The sequence below is a fragment of the Pristis pectinata genome, chromosome 19 (genome assembly GCF_009764475.1).
Source record: "Pristis pectinata isolate sPriPec2 chromosome 19, sPriPec2.1.pri, whole genome shotgun sequence".
Taxonomy (NCBI): domain Eukaryota; kingdom Metazoa; phylum Chordata; class Chondrichthyes; order Rhinopristiformes; family Pristidae; genus Pristis; species Pristis pectinata.
In genome coordinates this window covers 10,890,843-10,910,453 of record NC_067423.1, presented here as the reverse complement: position 1 = coordinate 10,910,453, position 19,611 = coordinate 10,890,843, and the positions used below count along the sequence as shown (strand labels likewise).

The following is a 19,611-nucleotide window of genomic DNA, read 5'->3' as shown; positions in this document are numbered from 1 at the left end:
TTGTGAGAGCTACTCATGGACACTTGATTAATCTCCCTCTCCGTCTCCCTCCCTACCCCCAGACATAGTCACCCAATCTCTTGCATCAACTGAAGGAGGATGGAAAAAACTGCAACAAATTCATCTGTAGTGCTCTGGTGTTGAAACCTCCTCGTGCACGTCTCTGAACAATGAAGCTTTTCTATGCAGTAGCTGTGCTAAAGCACTCTTATGTCATCAGTCTCGTCGATTTATTCATTGTGATCAATAATATGTTTTAGATCCTTGTTACGTTGGACTTCATTTTTCCTCTGAACTGTTTACCTGCGGACTACATTTCTGATTTGAACTTCCATGTTGTGCCCAATTAGGGATGGCATCTCGTTCTTGTAAGGAAGCTTTTAACTGAGCTGCTGTATTTTAAGTTTCCACATTGTTTTTAATGACCCCAGGATATCGCAAAGCATTTAACAGTCGCTGTAGTAGTGTTGAGTTAGTGTTGCAATGTAGGGAATGCAGCTGTCATTGTGGGTAATATTGGACCTGTACACCAAACTCCAGTGAGGAGTTAGTTCATTCATAAGAGAAATAATCCAATGAAAGGATTTTTCTTCTGGGTGCTTTCTATGCAAAGCAACCGTTGGGTTTGCTGCCTTAAAAATATGTTGACATTCCATTTGCCACCACCCCTTCAGGCAGGGATCTCCAGTTCCCCATCTCTCTTCGGGCGAGAAGATTTCTCCTTTTAATCTTTCCAACTGTTGTAAATCTCTCTCTCTCTCTCATGATTACTGACCTCTGCTAAGGGATGCAGGTAATTCCTATTTGCCCTGTGTTAGTCTCTCTCAATTTAAAATGCCTTGATTAAATTTTTGCTCAGACTTCTTTTGTTCTAAAGACGGCTGCTGCAACAAAGACAATTTCTCCTCATAAACCTCCTTCAACCCTGACAATGGCCTCATAAATCTCCCTTGTACCCGCTCTGGTGTTAATGTACTTCCTGAAATGTGATGAATAGAGCTTAGAGTACTGCAACTGTAGCCCAACTTGTTTTGTACGCATCCTGGTGTGACTTTTTCATCTATTTATTTCTGTGCTGTGGCCAACAAAGTTAAATATCCCCTCTGCCGCTGAAGTCATCTTAGTGACTTGACCTAGCACCTTCAAGGACTGTGGGCATGCAATCCAAAGGGTCTCTGTTCCTCTATGCTTCAATATCTTACCACTTATATATACCTGTGTCCTAATACATTACCTCACACTTGTTCCTGTCTGGGCTGTGGACTTCATTTAGCCCATTAGTGTCCTGCTGGCCAAAGATGGAGCTATATGGGTTATTACCACTTCCTGGATCTTGGTCCATGGCCTTCTTGAGTATGGATCTTCAAATACTTTATGAATGTGATTTGTTTATATTTGCACCATCCTTGCAGGGAGAGAGTTGGAAAGCCCCCCTCTTTGTGGGAGCAGGGAGCAAACACTCCAACTTCCCTCCAGTGTTCCTACCAGATAATTAAACCTGTGCCACCTTGTCATTGACCTCTCCTGCCAAGGGAATTGTCTTTCCTGTTGACCATGTCTAAGCCTCCTTAACTTAAACCTTGTTTAAATCTCCTCTCTCTTTATCCTTCCAAGGAAAATGTCCCCTACCTCAACAAACCTATTTCTTTCTCCCTTCCCCAAAAAAGTATCTCGAATCCTGGTGATATCTTCAGACTTTCTCTCCCTACACCCTCTGTGGATTGAATTACATTTTCCTCTTTTCTGCTTGCCTGTCTTATCCACTGCTATCTTTATGTAACCTGAAAATATTCTTCAGCAATTTTCATGTCATCTGCAAACTGTTTAATCGTGGCCACATAGCCGGTTCAAGAATTACATTGCAGTTGTACAAGGCATTAGTGAGGCTGCTTTTGGAATATTGTTCAGTTTTACCTATTGTAAAGATGTCATTAAGCTGGAAAGAGTGCAGAGCCAATCTGAGGATGTTGTCAGGCTGAGTTGTGGAGAGAGGTTGAGCAGGTTGGGACTTTTCTCATGGGAGCATTGGAGAATGAGGGGTGATCTTGTGCAAGTGTATAAAAATTGAGGGGAGTAGATTAGGGTCAATGCACAAGTCTTTATCCCAGGGAAAGGGAATCCAGAACTAGAGAGCATAGCTTTATGGTGAAAGTGGAGAGATTTAATAAGAACTTGAGGGGCTACTTCACGCAGGGGGTGTGTGTATATGGAATGAACTGCCAGAGGAAGTGGTTGAGGCAGGTACATTAACAACATTTAAAAGGTACATGGATAGGAGAGATTTGGAGGGCTGTGGGCAAATGGGACTAGCTTAGATGGGGATCTTGGCCAGCGTAGACCAATTGGGTTGAAGGTCCCATTTCTGTGCTGTGTGATTCTTGTGGCCTCGACATTCGAGTTCAAGTTGTTGTTCTGTAGACTATAGAAAAGATTAAACACGAAGGTTGCATTTCTAGCCTGTGAATACTTCCTAGTTCCTCCTTGGAAATGTGCTTCTGGGTGGCAGAAAATGGCAGCATTTAAGCCAGCTTTTAGCATCTTTTCACCAAGCATCCTCTTCATCCCAACCAAAGCCCCTCACCACCTGCATGAACCAGTGTTTGGTCAGCACTTGGAGATCGGTGTGTGAATTTTGGGAAGTTATTGAATGACTGCTAGCTTTTGGGAGGCTGAATCCAAGAATGAACCACAGTCCTTGGGTGGGAAAGGGGAAGAAATCTAATGCAGAAGAAAAATTTCCTTGCTCTAAGTGGATGTATGGCACTGCCTTAAATGGAGAAACCCCACTGCTACGCATGCATGGCTAGAATTTTGTTTTTCCCACTTGGGTGTGTGCTTTCTTGTTGATGAAAGCAGCACTCCCTCTGTTCTGAGCTTAAGAATAAGAGACGAAAGGCAATATAGGAGGGTGCTGTGTTCAAAAAGAAATATAATTACTCTTGCTGGTTCTCTCAACAGATCTCTGGTACTGAACCACAAGGTGACACAGCTGGATCTTGGCAATAGGCATCCCTCAGTCTGGGTCTAAAATGCGCACTGTCCTTAATTATCGTGGATGCTGGAATGTGCTATCATCACAGGAAGAAGGATTAGGAGGTATGCCAGGAAGAGACAGCATTTTTCTGAATCCACCATAATTTAACTTGTCTTTGAAAGCTCCTTGGGGTACTTTGATCTCTCAGCATTGCAGAAATTAGTTTGTCTTTCTTCTAAGTCCCATGCATGTTAGATGTGTTGCTCTTATTAGAGGCAGTGCTGTGTTGGAAAGCAGATTTGTTCTGAATGAATGAAATTGGGTTAGGGCCTGATGCTGAAACCTCTCCAGTGAAACCACAGAATTTTCTCTTCTGATTTGAGGTACCGGAATGGCAGTGTGGATCTTCTGAGAATGTCAAGTGATGGCATGCCTCATTTGTTGATGGTGAAATCGATACAATTCCAAATTATAAACACACTGGTGTCCCATTTCCAAATAGGCATACTATTTTACAATGGTTACTGTTGTGGAAAGTGCCTGTAAATCTTTTCTGGATTAAGGTTTTGCCTGTTTGATTGGAAATTTAGCTGCTACTAAGTCATCTTGGCTTCAAACAATACCCCTCACCGATGTTTATTCGAGCAAGAAACTTGTGTTATGTTTGACCAAGCTCATAGTGTGGGTGGCTGGAAGATTAGATTTCTTCAGTGAATCATTTTGTGCACAATTAGATGTGCAATTTATGTGTTGTATTTAACACTTGCCAGCTTGACAATAAACTGCTGTTGAGCAGTGCACTGCTGCCTTTTGTGGGAGGTATTAACTTGGTTCTTCAGAAACACAGCAGACTCGTCTTTCTCCATCAGTGAGTCTCATCTCTAAGTGTCATCCTGAGATGGACATCTATCTGCTTCAAATTATGGGAGTTTTTGGGAAAGGCGAAATTTATTGCCAGTCTCTCTTATGCTTAAATGGAGGTGGGCTTTTGCCTTGTCCACTAGTTCTATTTTCCTTTCTATCTCAGATCATATTCAAATAATGCTTGGATGTGTACTTGAGGCACAACTCGCAGGGTTTTGGACTGGAAGGCTGAATTGGGCTGGGCAGTTCTTTCTCAACCTGCACTCTCAGTGAACAACCTCCTTTCTGCATCGTAAATGTTCTAGTCTGAAATTGAAATGCCCCTCTGGTGCTAACTGGTCACTTCTGCTCCCAGTTGAACTGTAGTCCAAACAGCTAGGAATGGGGAAGATAATTTTGGGATCAGAGTGTGTGCTGTGCTCTAGTACAAATAGCTGCTTTACCAAACAAGTTCTTTAATAAGAGGCTGACCAAGTGTGGAACCTGTTAGCACAAAATGCGCTTTAGTCACAGAAATATTATGTTGCAATAGGAGACCATTCAGCCTATCGTGTCCATTCCTGTCCAAAAAAGGAGCCCGCTCTCATCCTGTCTTCCAGCACTGGGTCCATGGTCCTGCAGGTCTTCAAGGTATTGTTTAGATATGTTGATCACTGCATTTTGAAGTGGTGGGTGGGGTGGTAAAAATTTATATCAGATTTGTCAGACTACTCATACGTGAGATGAACTAATGTGCCAAGGGAAGTGGAGCACCAAGGCCCATCAGGTTCTTGGAAAGGAAGGAGTGTTAAGCCAACAGAGGCTGTGCCTGCTGTTTGTCAGGTTGAATGGAAGGTGACAGAAGTCAGAAATTTTTGTTTGGAACCTCATTGTTGCAATTTGTGTGTGTCTTGCCAAGAAGCTGAAGCTCTGCAACCTGGGTGATCGGCACAAGGACAGCACTGGCCTACTCAGGTTAGTTCCAATGGAGAGAGACATTTCTGTAAAGAGACCAGCTACAGACTGCCTCTGGAGGGCAATTGAACCACCTAGTCAGTTTTGTACAAATGATGAGGCTGAGGTGGTGCAAGTCTGAGCAGTAGTGCTGCTGCCTCAGCTCCAGGGACCCAGGTTCGATCGTGACATTGGGTGCTGTCTGTGTGGAGTTTTCTATGTTTTTGCATATCCCAAAGATGTACTGATTGGCTACTGCGAATTGTCCCTTAGTGTCAGCGGGTGACACTAAAATCAGGATGAGGTTGATGAGCAGTAGGACGCAGACCATGGCATTGCTTAGGTCATCTGAAAGTACAGTGCAGATAAACTTGTTCAGCCATCGCATTAAAGCTTTGAGATATCACAGCAAGGTGATGGAGTTAAGATGCAGATCCGAGGGCACAGTTTGCAAAGGGAAATGGAGTGGGCTCTGTGGGTGAGTGACTGAGAATCGGGGTTAAGTTGGTGGGCATGTGAGAGAGAATAAATGATGGGAACAGATTTGCTTTGATTACTGAGCACTGGCATAGATTTCGTGAGCTAAGTGGCCCTTTATGTTATGAAATATGAAATAACATGAATGCTCCCTTCTAATCCTATCATTTGTTTTAAATCTGTGTCACAACAGTTTTTTATTCTTCTACCAAGGGAAGTAGATACTTCCTGTTTACTGTTTCTCAGTCCTTCATAATTTTATACACCTTAATTTGTGGTCAATTATCTGCCAGAAGTCATAGAGTCGTGCAGCACAGAAACAGGCCCTTCGGCCCAACTGGTCCATGCCGACTAAGATTCCCTACTAAGCTGGTCCTATTTGGCCCATAGCCCTCGCTAAACTTTCCTGATGATGTACCTGTCCAAGTACCTTCTTTAAATGTTGTTAATGTACCTGCTTCAACCACTTCCTCTGGCAGCTCATTCCGTATACTGACCACTCTGGGTGGAAAAAGTTGCCTCTCAGGATCCTGTTAAATCTCTCCCCTCTCACCTTCTACCCTCTTGATTCCCCAACCCTGGGGGAAAAAGACAAGGGTGAATCTATGCCCCTCACGATACACCTCTATAAGATCACTCCTCAGTGTCCTCATTGTGGTGGAATTAGATGCAATCACCTCGGAGGCATTCAGACAGGTACTTAAATAGGCAGGGCATTAAAGAACGTTGTCCTAACGTGGGCAAGTGTGATTAGTGTACATGGGCAAAAAGGTTAGAACAGACATGGTGGGCTGAAGGGCCAGTTTCTATCCCATGCAACTTTGATTATACTCAGTCTCCCCTTGGCCACTTCAAAGAAAAATAAAACAGCTTCAACAATCTTTTCTCAGCTCTACCAGAAGAGTGGAGGATAGTTAATGTAGTTCCATTATTTAAGGGCAGCAGGGATAAGCCATGTAACTACAAGCTAATGAGCCTTGTATCAGGGTAGAGAGAGTATTGGAGAAAGGTTTTCTGAGGGTATAAATCAGTTGGAAATTTGGGTTCAGTATTGGTAGATGGAAGTTAATCTTGACTAGTGCAAGGTGATGCATTTTAGCAAGTCAAATAGGGATAGAACATCTATGGTAATTAGAGCGCTAAGGAATGTTGATGAACGGAGACACCTTTGGGTTCAAGTCCATTGTTCCCTGTAAGTGGGTTTAGTGGTGTTGAAGGTGTATGGCATGCTTGTCTCCGTAGATCAGGGCATTGAATATAAAAGTTGGAAATTTATGTTGCAACTTTACAAAACCCTAGTTGGATCATATAGTTCTGCCCACCACACTATGGGAAGGATGTGGTTGCTTTGGAGAGAGGGCAGAGGAGTTTTACCAGGATGTTGCCTGGATTGGGGGACTGTAATTGTGGGGAGAGATTGGATAGGCTGTGCTTATTTATCCTGGAGTAAAGTAGGCTGCAGGAGTGACTGGATAGAAGTCTACAAGATTTAGTTTTTCCAATATCAAAAATGAGGACATACGTTTAAGGTGAGAAGTTTTACAGGGGATTTGAGGGGGATTTTTTTTTTAAGTGGCTGGTATCTGGAACATGCTCCCAGAGTCAGTGATGGAATCAGCTACAAGCACTAAATTAAAGACCTATTTAGACAGGAATTTGAATAGGCAAAGCGCAGGAGGATACAGACCTGTTGCGAGTAAGTGGGATTAATGCAGTTGGGCAAACAGGTCAGCATAGATGTGGTGGGCTGAAGGGCCTGTTTCCATGCTGTACAACTGACTCTGATCTCCAGTGCTGTCACATCCTTCTGGTACTCAAGCTGTGGTGTAACTACAGTTCTCGCATAACCTCCCTGCTCTTGTGTTCTGTGCCTTGGTCATATAAAGGAAAGCATCCCATATGAGTTTTTTAAACCACCTTATTGATCTATTGTGCTATTTCTATGGACAAACACCATGTCATTAATATCCTCTCATTTATCCCATTGCTTTGCTGTATCTCCCAAAGGGATTGCCTCACTTGTTTCTGGATTAGATTCCATTTTCCACTTGTCTGCCCAGCTGATCTGCTCGTCCATATAATGTATCAGTCTGAACTTCACATTTATCCTCGTAACGCTGCACCTGCCAAGTTTTGCCCACTCTATATCTCACTTGTCTTGAAGCCTCACAGTAGAACATGGGTCCCTGGAGCTATGAGGCAACAACACTAACTGTTGCAGCGCAGTGTTGCTCAAGTTTGATTCAGGTTGGATTTATTTTTGGCAAAAGAGGGATGGAAATTTGTTTCCTGGAAAGTTGTATCTTTAGGAAGCGATTCATCATAAAAATATTCACTGACTTGGATATTTGCAATTGGTGTGGTTTTGCTTAATTTTCCACAGGAAGGAATTACTAATATGGTTAACTTGGATTCAAATCATGTAAGTGACTCGCTATCATATGTCTTTTTTTATATTGAATGAGGCATGCAGGACTTTCTCTTCCTCTTCCATTATGTCTGGTAGGTGTAGTACAGTGTTATGAACTTAGCAAGTGGAGGTGAGAGATCCAAGAAAAAGGTGAAGCTTTTGCAATAACTGTTCATGAAGTAATGTGACTTTATCTACAAAAGACTGTAAATTAGTAGCATTAATCCTTGCTCAAATACTAGCTCTGACCAAAGTAAACGTAGGAGAGCTAGAAGGGGGCGTGAGAAGGGGTTGGCGAGTAGGATTAAGGAAAACCCCAAAGCATTCTACCTGTATGTGAAGAATAGGAGGATGACTTGAGTGAGGGTAGGACCGATCAGGGATAAGAGGAAATGTGCCTGGAGTTGGAAGAGGTAGGGGAGGTCCTTAATGAATACTTTGCTTCAGTATTCACCAGTGAGAAAGACCTTGACATTTTTGAGGATGGTGTACAACAGGCTGATACATTAGAGCATGTTGACGTGAAGAAAGAGGATGTGCTGGTACTTTTGAAAAACAGGATAAATAAGTCACCGGGGCAGGACAGAATATATCCAAGGTTACTACAGGAAATGAGGGAAGAGATTGCTGAGCCTTTGACGATAATCTTTGTGTCTTCACTGGCCACAGGAGTAGTGCCAGATGATTGGAGGGTGGTAAGTGTCCTTCCTTTGTTCAAGAAAGGGAGTAGGGATAATGCTGGGAATTACAGACGTGAGTCTTTCTTCAGTGGTGGGCAAATTAGTGGAGAAGATTCTTAGAGACAGGATTTATGGGTACTTGGAGAAGCATAGGCTGATTAGGGACAGTCAGCACGGCTTTGTGAGGGGCAGGTCGTGCCTCACGAGCCTGATTGAATTCTTTGAGCATGTGCCGAGGCATATTGAAGGCAGAGCAGTGGATGTGGTGAACATGGATTTTAGTAAGGCATTTGATCAGGCTCCTCATGGCTCATTCAGAAAGTCAGGCGGCATGGGAACCAGGAAAACTTGGCTGTGTGGATTCAGAATTGGTTCGCCCGTAGAAGGCAGAGGGTGGTTGCAGATGGAGCGTATTCTGCCTGGAGGTCGGTGACCCGTAGTGTTCCGCAGGGATCTGTTCTGGGACCCCTGCTCTTTGTGATTTTTATAAATGACTTGGATGAGGATGTGGAAGGGTGGGTCAATAAGTTTGCAGGTGACACGAAGGTTGGTGGTATTGTGGATAGTGTAGAAGGTTGCTGTAGGTTACAACAGGACATTGATAGGATGTAGAGCTGGGCAGAGAAGTGGCAGATGGAGTTCAGCCCGGTAAAGTGTGAGGTGATACATTTTGGAAGATTTGAATTTGAAGGCAGAATACAAGGTTAATGGCAAGACTCTTAGTGTGGAGGAACAGGGGGATCTTGGGGTCCAAGTCCATAGATCCCTCAAGTTTGCCACACAGGTTGATAGGGTTGTTAAGAAGGTATATGGTGTGTTGGCCTTCATTAGTCGGGGTATTAAGTTCAAGAGTAGTGAGGTAATGTTGCAGTTCTATAAAACTCTGTTTAGACCACACTTGGAGTATTGTGTTCAGTTCTGGTCGCCTCATTATAGGAAGGATGTGGAAGCTTTAGAGAGGGTGCAGAGGAGATTTACCAGGATGCTGCTTGAATTGGAGAGCATATCTTATGAGGATAGGTTGAGTGAGCTAGGGCTTTCCTCTTTGGAGAGGAGGAGGATAAGAGGTGACTTGATAGAGCCATACAAATTAAGAGGCATAGATCAAGTGGGCAGTCAGAGACTTTTTCCCAGTGCGAAAGTGGCTAACACAAGGAGAAATAATTTTAAGGTGATTGGAGGAAGGTATAAAGGGGATGTCAGAGGTAAGTTTTTGTTTGAGTGGTGGGTGCGTGGAACACACTGCCGGCAGAGGTGGTGGAGGCAGATACATTAGGGACATTGAAGAGACTTAGACACATGAATGATAGAGAAATGGAGGGCTATGTGGGAGGGAAGGGTTAGGTAGATCTTAGAGCAGGATAAAATGTTGGCTCAACATTGTGGGCCGAAGGGCCTGTACTGTGCTGTAGTGTTCTATGTTCTAAACCTGACCTATCAAGATGTATTTTAATATTTTTAATAATCCATCTGATGGAAATTTCAAAGTATTAGGCATTATTGGAAGGCTTAAGTTTCACAAAAGAAGGCCCAGTGTTTGAAAAGTCAAAAGCTGCAGATGCTGGAAACCTCAACCAAACATGTTAGAGATATCCAGCAGGGTTAGGCAGCTTCTGTTCCAGTTTGGTGCAGGTGTGGATAAGGCTTAGGATGGCAAGTTCAGGCAGAGATGTGAATTGTGCACATGATACAAACTGCTATATTGCTGCATTTGTACTGAAGTTTTCTTTCAGAATGGTTTTGTCAGTGATGTAATATTGGAGTTTAGTGAAGGGGCTTAAATTAAGGCGTAAATACTCATCGTCATCTGCTAATTCAAGGATAAAATTCGAAATCCTACAACCTCTGGGGATGTTCTCCCAGCTGCTTTTCTTGAGGAACAGCTCAGTGTGGGCAGGCCACACAGACTCCATGCAGGGCAGAAGGAATTCCAAAGAGGTGTCTTGCTGGTTATTATCAGATCCTATGGGGGTGGGGGGGGGGAACCACTTTCACAATGTGCATTCCAAACCAGCATCTGTCACCATGTCCTCATCCACATAAATTTCCAAGATCTTCCAGAGATTCAGAAAATATGAAATCTATTTTAAAAGCCGGGACTGTCTTGGCACTGGCAACCTGCATTCCAGAGTTTTACCATCAGATAGTGCCTGCATATCTGTATTGTAATAACTTCATCACTTATCGAAAGGAAATATTTCTCAGAAAGGTGCAGCAGGTTTGTGTTCACAAGTTAATTATAGATTGGGACCTTTGTTCAGGTTGTCCCAATTCAGCTTCTCAGAGTGACTCTGCAGACCCTTCCAAAGTTAAGTCAATGGAACTGCTTTAATGGTTAAGACAAATTGTATGTTGGCTTTCACACCGAGGTTTTTAATCAGAGGAACAGGGAAATCTTATTATACAGGACCTCAGTGAGGCCATACCTGAATATTGTGTGCAATTTTAATCTGCTTACCAAGGAAAAGGTACACATGCCATTGAGGGAATGCAGAGAATGTTCACCTGACTGATTCCTGGGACTGTGGGAGTGTTGTATGAGCAAGGACTGGGTTGATGTGGCTTGTGTTCACAAGAGGTTAGAAGGAAAAGTAGGATCCTCATTGAAATGCACAAAATTCTGACCAGGCTTGACAGGCTGGGTGCAGGAAGAACATTTCCCCTCGCTATGGGTTCTTGAACCAGGGCTCACACTTGAGGTAGAAGCTGGTGCATTTAGGACTAAGGTGAGAGAGGGCTTCATTCCGAGGTAGTGAACCTGTGGAAGTTTCTAGCACAAGGTAGGAACATCATGGGCCAAAGAGTCTGCACTGTGCTGTGATATTGTGTGTTCTAAGGCAGTGAAAACCAAATGGCTGGATATATTGAAGGAGATTTCAAAACACAAAAGGCAGGGAGGGGTGAGCTGGAGGAATCAGCTATGATCGTGCAGAATGTCAGAGTAGCCGCGATGGAAAGCAGCCTGCTTTTGAAGTGTTTCTATTCTGTCCTATTCCACTTCCCATATCTCAATCTACATGTTGAACACCATGCTGAGAGAACTTCTGAGATAGTATTCCTAAACTTCCTGTTTTATTTTGAACTCTCATTCCCAGTCCTAGTCATACACATTACTGTGGAATAATAATTTGCCACATCCTTGCCTTAACATATTGTGTTTACAGGCTGAAAATCTTGTTCCTTGTGCCTTTTGTTCCAGAATGCTATGGCACTGACTCATCGTGTGGCTCTTGTCTTCCCTCCCTTGTGATCACATGACCAGCACTTAATGCTGCTTCTCACTTGACTTTTCTGTCGGGTGCCTCGGTTGCTGATTTATATTGGGTATATTACATTATAAATTGGGCTCAGACCCCTTGGTCATTTATCCTTTTCTACTTCACCTTAATGGTGTGTGCATGTTGCTGCTACTTTTTCCTATACTTAACTCTTGAATGCATTAAATTTCATTTACTAATTTTCTGCCTACCAGCGTACTTTGTCAAACTTTATTTTTGTGAATAAGCTGCCTCCTTCAATCCAGTTGCCCCTCGGCTTCACTGCACATCTGATTCCCTTTGCAATGTGTTACCAAATTCAAGCCATTGATACAGATCTGCAGAAGCACTGGTGGAAACACCAGATCCCAACTGGTATGTGAAGAGAAAGAGGCAGCTAGGGTGGGATTCTTTTCTTAGCAAGTTTCATGTTTTCTTTCAAAATACCAGTCCCTGATGGGGTTGGAGCAATGCCCAGAACAATGGATTACAATTCATTTGAAACCAAAATTTCTGATTTGTTGACGGTGTTGTGGTGATGCACTGTCCCAGTGGCAATGTGTACCCACCCTTCGACAAAGAGCATAGCTAACCTTCCTTTGACTTTGAGTTAAATGTTCGGCTGTTAAAACAAATAACTAACGGCTTGGATAAATTACAAAGAATTTTTGAGGTAATGGAAAGATGAGCAATATCCTCAGCAACATGTCCCAACTCCTTGGGGATATGACTAACTCCGGACTCACTGTCAGATGAACTTGTTGAAAACAAAACCGGATTGTGTTTGTCACACAAATGGAAATGGGGATGAGAAAGATCTCTCTCCCCTCGATCTGTTGTTCCAAGGTAGTGAACTCATTTGTTTATTGTAACATGCAGCCCCTTCTGAGCCTGAATAGTAACAGGAAAACCATGGGAAATGTGGCCTTTAAGGTAGGAATGTCCTGATTGTTTAATAGATTTGGCAGTTCCACTGCTTACCTTTCAATATTTTGGCTTTATTGTTCCTTGTATGTCAGTACTGGGGTTCAACTTTGGCTCAGAAGGTAACGCTGTTTTCTTCTGAGCTGGGAGGTTCCAACTTCAAGTCCAGTTCTGGAGACTTGAACTGCAGTGTGGCACTGCGAGGGTGCTAACATAAGTAGATGTGTTAAACCAAGACATGGTCAGGTGGATGTGAAGACCCTACAGCACTACTTGTGAGGGAAACACAAGAAGCTACTCTTCAGGTCCTGCCCCTCAACAAGTGGAGTATCTGGTCTTTGTAACTTTATGGGAGCGTGCTGTGTATAAAGGCAACATTTTCTACATCAAAATGGTAACTCCACTAAAGAAGTACTTCATTTCCTGTGAAGTGACTTGGATGCCACGTAAAGGGTGTTGGAAATGAATCTTTCTCCCACTCTTCCACCACCACCCTCCTCCCCCCCCCCCCCCCCAAAAAAAAACAACTGCCGCAGTGCCATCCATTTGAAGATGTACAGAGAGTAAACAAGGAGCAGGTAGGTGGTTTGTCCAGTTGTCCGTCCAGCAGTTGATCTCAAGGTCATTTGGAGTTGTGAATGCAGTGGTCAGTTCTGAATGAGATTTCATCTCTGATCTGACACTGAGTGAAGTGAAAGCACCATTAATGAATACATTTGGTGCAACGCCAGGCTGGGCGAATGAAGGTTCCTTGATCCAAAAATAAGAACAAGCTGTTGGAGAAATTCCAGCGGGTCAGGCAGCATCTGTGGGGGCAGAGGGGATAGTCAACGTTTTGGGTGGAGACCGTGCATCAGGGCTCGGTGAAGAGGGGAGATGGCCAGTATAAAGGGGTGAGGCGGGAGCTGGCAAGCAATAGGTGGGTCCAGGTGAGGAAGGGTTGATGGGCGGGTTGGGGGAGGGAGGGGTGGAGATGAGCAAGGGTTGTAGACTGTGGGATCTGACGAGAAAGGTGGCGAGTGGAACCAGATGAGAGAGGGATGCTGGGTGGAAGGGAACAGTGCGGAGAGGGGATAGGGGAGAGTTGGTCGATGGAACCGGGTGGAGAAAGAAACGGGGCTGTGTTTGGTGGAGTGTTGGAAAGAAGAGCGTGTGTGAGAGGATTTGGGTAGATCAGAGAGCAAGGAACAGAGGGGGATGCAAGTTACCTGAAATACCCCAGCATCCATGATCTCGTGCTCTTCTCCCCTTCCCCTTTCTTACCACCCCCCCCCTCCGTGCCCTCCCTCTCCCCTGTTCTCTCTCTCCCTCTTGTTCTCTCTCTCTCCCTTTTGTTCTGTCACTTTTAATCTGGCCTGTTCTAATGAGTTTAAAAATGAGATCATGATCATATGATGAGATCACTAGCACAAAGTTTGAAAATCTTGCTCCTTTGTCACCTTAATGTTTTGTGGAATTAACACATGGTTTAGAGAAAAATTTGGGGCAGTGGTGCAGCTGGTAGTGCTGATACCTCAGCTCCTGTGACCTGGGTTCAATCCTGACCTCTGCCACTGTCTGTGTGGAGTTTTCACATTGTCTCTGTGACCACAGATGTCTCCCCAGGTGCTCTGGCTTCCTCCCACATCCCAAAAGTGCGCAGGTTGGTAAGTTAATTGGCCACTAAGTTGCCCCTGGTGTGTAGGTGTGCGGTAGAATTTGGGTGGAGTTGATGGGAAGATGGGCAGAATAAAATGGGATTAGTGTAAAGGGTTGATTGATTAGCGTGGACCCAGTGAACTAAAAAAGCCCATTTCTGTGCTGTATGAGTCTAGGACTAATTGTTTTGTATTGAAATTGGCTCATTTTACCTTCAGACGCAAGAGATTCTGGAACCTGGAGCAAAATGCACAAAATGCTGGAGGAACTTGGCCGGTCAGGTAGCATCGGTGGAGGGAAATAAACAGTCTGTGTTTCAGGTGGGGAAAGGGTCTCGACCCAAAATGCTGACTCATTATTTCCCTCCACAGATGCTGCCTGACCTAAGTTCCTCCAGCATTTTGTGTGTGTTGCTCCTTTTACCTTAATCCATTTTGGTTGGAAGGGACAAAGTTGACAATGTGGGATCTTGCTTTGCATTCTAGTTCCATTCCATTGGAAGGACAGTTCCATGTATTATCTGATGGCATTGCAATTCAAAGAAAATTGTCGATGATTAATGTTGGCTTTGTATTTGTATTGCACGCAAATGTTATACGAAAGCTGTATCTCAAGGCGAAATGTTGTTCTGGGTGTAGTTGAGTGCTGAGACGTTGCACATTCCTTTTTGGCATCTTGTGGATCACAGCGAATGGATCAGGCAGTCTGATAGCTGTTAGCCTGGGGGTGGAGAGTAGGTGTTTAGAAATGTTTTCAATGGATTGTTGGTTCATCGTCTTTCTTTTGAAGGCGGTTTTGAATACTGAAGGGAAATGTAAGTTCGCAGAAGGGAGGTTTTATGTGTCTGCAGGCAGTGCTGTGACATGTCATCTCACAAGGACACTGGAATCAATACATCCTTGCGTCAGTGAGGAATGAAAGGTGCCACACCATGTCGGCAGGCAGCCCGCATTGCAGCCTGTGAACAAAAGGAGGTGCTTTCAAATGGAGCAAACCTTCAGACAATCAGTGGCTTGAATGAATGGACCAATTGCGTTGACATAGGGGTGGTGCAAACTATTTATTGCTTAACTATTTGGCCTGCTGCTGGATTTGTACTCCATTGAATCTTCCCAGCATTGGGAGAGCTACTCTTGCTCAGCTAGTTTTGCAGCCTATTGCATGGGGTTTTCGATGGCGTTTTCACTCTTTTACATGTGGCAACTGCTTGTGCTATCATATAAGAAGTTGACATTGCAAACAGAGTTCTTGCCTCTGCCCATATCACAGAGTTAAATAATCTGATTAATCAATCATTGTTGTTCTTGGCCAGTTGGGACTTGGTGTGTGCATACCTAGGAGGCACCTCTGTGGTTAGTGTGCCCACACTGACAGCTTATCTGCCATTCACGTCTTATCAAGAATATTCTCAAACAAAATAGTGGCAATGCTGACTCCCATCCAAAGCTCTGCATCCAGTGTCTTTTCCTCTCCCATTCTAGCTGCTGGCTTGGGCCTGACTCAGCAGCGGATGTTATCCATGGATATCAGAGTTTCAAGACCCATGCTCTATGCTGTGTCCACCTCACTCTCTTCCATTCCAGTGTCAGCCCTGCCATTGAAACCCACTTCCTCCCTCCCCTCACTCCAGTCCATTTACTCCAAAGCCCCTTTCCTTGCCCACTACAATTCCACCTCTTATGAATGCATCCAGACCTCTGCTTTCCAGTTAATATTCCTTGTGAAACCCTAGCCTGCCGATGTCCATTAGCTGTCCTCCAAGGCATCTGACTCTGAATTCTACATCCCTCTGAAATCTTGTCCTGCAGGCTAATGTGTCATCTTGAACCCTCCTTTGCACCATATTGAGATGCTGAGCTTTCAGCTCCATACTCCAATGGTTACACTCCTTTCTGCAAAATCCTTCTAAATGCTCACTCCAAAACCCTGCTTTCATTTGCATTTCATAGCCTTCCCCACCCGTAACTTTTTTTTATCCCCCCTCAAACATTTTTTGGAAAGATGTTTTGTAAAACATGGTAAAGTAGCATGAAATTGGGTCACAGATCAGCCAAGGTCTCTCTGAGTGGGTGGCATACTGGTTATCTAATTGGACACCTCATCCCTAAGGCTGTATAAATGTCCTGAAGACAGATTCAATTCCCACTGTGGACTAAACCTAAGCTGTTAACAGAATATAAAAACTGGAAGAAAAGGCTTGGATTAGGGACACTGGATTGCCGTAAAAGCCTATTTGGTTCACTAATGACTTTCAGAGGAGTAAATCTCCCTTCATTGGAAGAAGTCAATGCAGACTTTAGACCCAAAATGTTGACCGTTCCTTTCCCACAGATGCTGCTATTTTTGCAGATAGTCGGTGTCTTTCCAGGGTACCAATGGCAAATACGAGAGGGCTTAGCTTTAAGGTGAGAAGGGGAAAATTTAAGGGTGATGTGTGAAGCAAGTTTTTTTTTTAAACACAGTGGTAGATGCCTGGAACACACTGAAAGAGATGGTGGTGGAAGCAGATATGTTAGTGGTGTTTAAGATGCATCGAGACACAGGGACGTGAAAGAAATGCAGGCAGATGAGATTTAGTTTTACTTGGCATGGTTGGCACAGACATTGGCAGAAAGGCTTGTTCCTGTGCTGTACTGTTCTTTGTAGTTTGATTCCAGCATCTGCATTTTCTTGTATCCACTCTCCCATCATTGCTTAATTCAGGGGCAATTAAGAGTGGCCATTCTAAGCTGGCCTTGCCGGTGACACGAGCATTCCCATGAACAACATCCTTTTATTTAAAAAAAGGGCTTGATGGTCTAAATGGTCAACTAGTGCTTTGTTTCTTTGTCCCCAACTCTCGAGGCAAGTAACCATCTGCTAGCTAAGTTTGGTTGGTCCCATTCTGACTTCTGGGTCAAGTTTCAAATTGACTTTCAGAACGAAATGCAAGCCGAGAACAGTGCTGAAGAAACATTGTATTGGCCTGACACTGCCATTTCATCCTTTTCCATGTGATGGGTCTCTGATTCCAAGGTGCTATTGAGGAAGAACAGGTGTTCCAACCAAAGCTGTTTCCTCAGGTAATGTCACCAAAGAATAAGTGAGCTGATTAATCAGCCACTGTTATTGTTGGTTCAGGCCAGTTGCTCTGTTTGCTTAAAAATAAATCGTACTCTGTTACACAACCAGTTTGAATGCGTTGAGGTCAGAGATTTGGATAAATGCAAGATCTCTAATACATGCTGCTGTGAAGCTGGTATTTCTTACAGTACCTGAAGTTTGATTCAGGGTGGGGTGTCCAGAACTAGGGGTCACAGTTTCAATGAGTCGGCAAGTCAGGACAGAGATGAGAAGAGACTTCATCACCCAAAGGGCGGTGAACGGTCAAAATTCCTGACCCAGGAGGGTTTTGTTGCTGATTTATATTTTAAAACTGAGACTTTTGGATATTAAGGGAATTGAGGGATGTGAAGTTTAATAAATGAAGTTAAAAGTGCAGGAAAATGCTGCTGAGGTAAAAGGTCATCCATGATCTTACTGAATAGCAGAGTAGATATGATGGACCCAATAGGCTAATCCTGTTCCTAGTTGTGTTGTAAATACTGTGGGTGCTGGAAATGTGATATTGTGAATGTTCAGTGGGTCAAGCAACATCTGTATGGCACTGAGGTTAAATTATGGGCTGGTATTCAGAAGTTTGGACTATTTGAATTCTCTCTGGCAGCTAGGCAATTGAAATTCAAGTGAGTTAAATGAAGCTTAAATGTATATTAGTAGCGGTGACCCTAAAACTCTGAGATTGTATTAAAACCCCTTTTCAGGGGGAGAAAATTCCACACTCCTACCCAAAATAGCAGAGGAAAATGAAAGTTATGACAGACTTTAGTCATGATGATAGAATGCTTAACATGTTGTCTTTCAACCTGTGCTTGCGTGGTCACAACGCCATCTTTTCAGATTCTGGCAAGTCACCCACCTGAAAAATAAGCTTGGTCTTTCTCTAGAGAGAGTGCACTCTACCTGACTTCATTATTTTCCAACACTTTTCCATTTTTGGCCGTTGCTTTTCAAAGTGAGTCTGCCTCCTCAGGCAGAGTTGTAACTAGAGTTGCTCTGTTCCTAATCCTAGAAGCTTAATTTATAAAGGTCAATGTAGAAGGCTCCCCCTCCCCTCCCCCGTTTAATATTTAGTGCACCGTTGTTATGTTAGCAGGAGTTCATTACCTGTTGGCAGAGTGAAGCTTCTGTTGCCAAGGCTTGTATCAGTACCTCCCTCTGCCAACCATGGCACAGAATGATGTTTTTCTGCATATCTTTACACGTGTATTCACCCTGTTAAGCACACACTCGATTAAGCCTCTGGGGACAGAATGAATAGCATAAATCAACCTCCTCCTTCAAAGTAATTTTTTTCCCCTGCAATATTTTTGGATTTATTTACATGCAAATCTCAAGAGATCTTCAGGTGCTTCATGGTAATTGGCAAATCAACTGCTCTGGAATATTGTGTTGACTTTTTTTTCCTGTTTTATATCTTAGGTTTCCACGAAGAAGGCAGTTTGAAGTAACCTTCTCCATACAGAGGTCATGCATCAGATCTTTCCTTCCTGAGGTGAATTTTATTTTTCTGTGGAGTGAAAGTCAAATGGACTGTCACTTCATACTTGAAATTCCTTTGAAAATTCTTCAAAAACATTAGTGAGGATTGTTTGATCTGTCAGTTAGATCTATAAGCAAGAGAGCGAGCATGGGTGCATTTCATAGACAGCTTGCATTGTCTCATCAGACGTCCTGACTTTAGGAGTGTGAAGGCTTCACCTTGCTTTGATAACAGGTGCTGCCATTTGGCATGATGAGACAGTTTGCAAATAGTATCAAGAGAATGGTGGGGGAACATCAGAAGTTATATCATGCGAGGAAATGATGCTTGCTATTCATGTTGAAAGGGTCACTTTGTGTGTTGTGTGGAAATTGTCTGTCAGCTGTGTCGTGAGTGAGCCCTCATTTTTAAGTTTGTGGGTCTGAGGCTTGGCTACAAGGATTGGCTTTAGAAATACAACCGCAAAGAACTTTTTCTGTCTCTTGGGATACGAACAATAAAAACATTGAATGTAGGTATCTCTTTAATTTTATTAACAAAAATATTTTCCATCTGCTTTTTTTAGGAAGCAAAATGGAATTTGGAAATACAAAACAATCTCAAGACATTCCTTGCATTTTCCAATTGTGCATTTTCCCAGAACTAAAATCACTTGCCCATGGTAATTGCATGGATCGGGTACTATCAGTGAAAGTGTTTGCTGTGAACTGCTTTCACTGTGCTTCTGCCCTCAACTGTCACTGTTCACACATTTTCAGAAAAATGATTTCATTTAAGACAGGATTTGTATGTTATGCACAGGGCTGTTACAACTTGTCCCAAATTCCAAGATCAAATTGAGGGGAGACAAATCAGCAGTACTACCTGGCTTC

The 19,611-nt window shown here is 43.4% G+C and overlaps 1 long non-coding RNA gene across 2 annotated transcripts in view; it reads left to right on the top strand.

Annotated features, from left to right (window-relative positions):
* Positions 1 to 3,243, top strand: part of LOC127580514 (uncharacterized) — an 82,674-nt gene extending 79,431 nt beyond the window's left edge. For both annotated transcript variants that reach the window (XR_007957832.1, XR_007957831.1), the window contains one exon: positions 2,959 to 3,243. This is a non-coding gene — a long non-coding RNA (uncharacterized LOC127580514). The remainder of the gene's footprint in view (positions 1 to 2,958) is intronic.
* Positions 3,244 to 19,611: the final 16,368 nt, after the last annotated feature.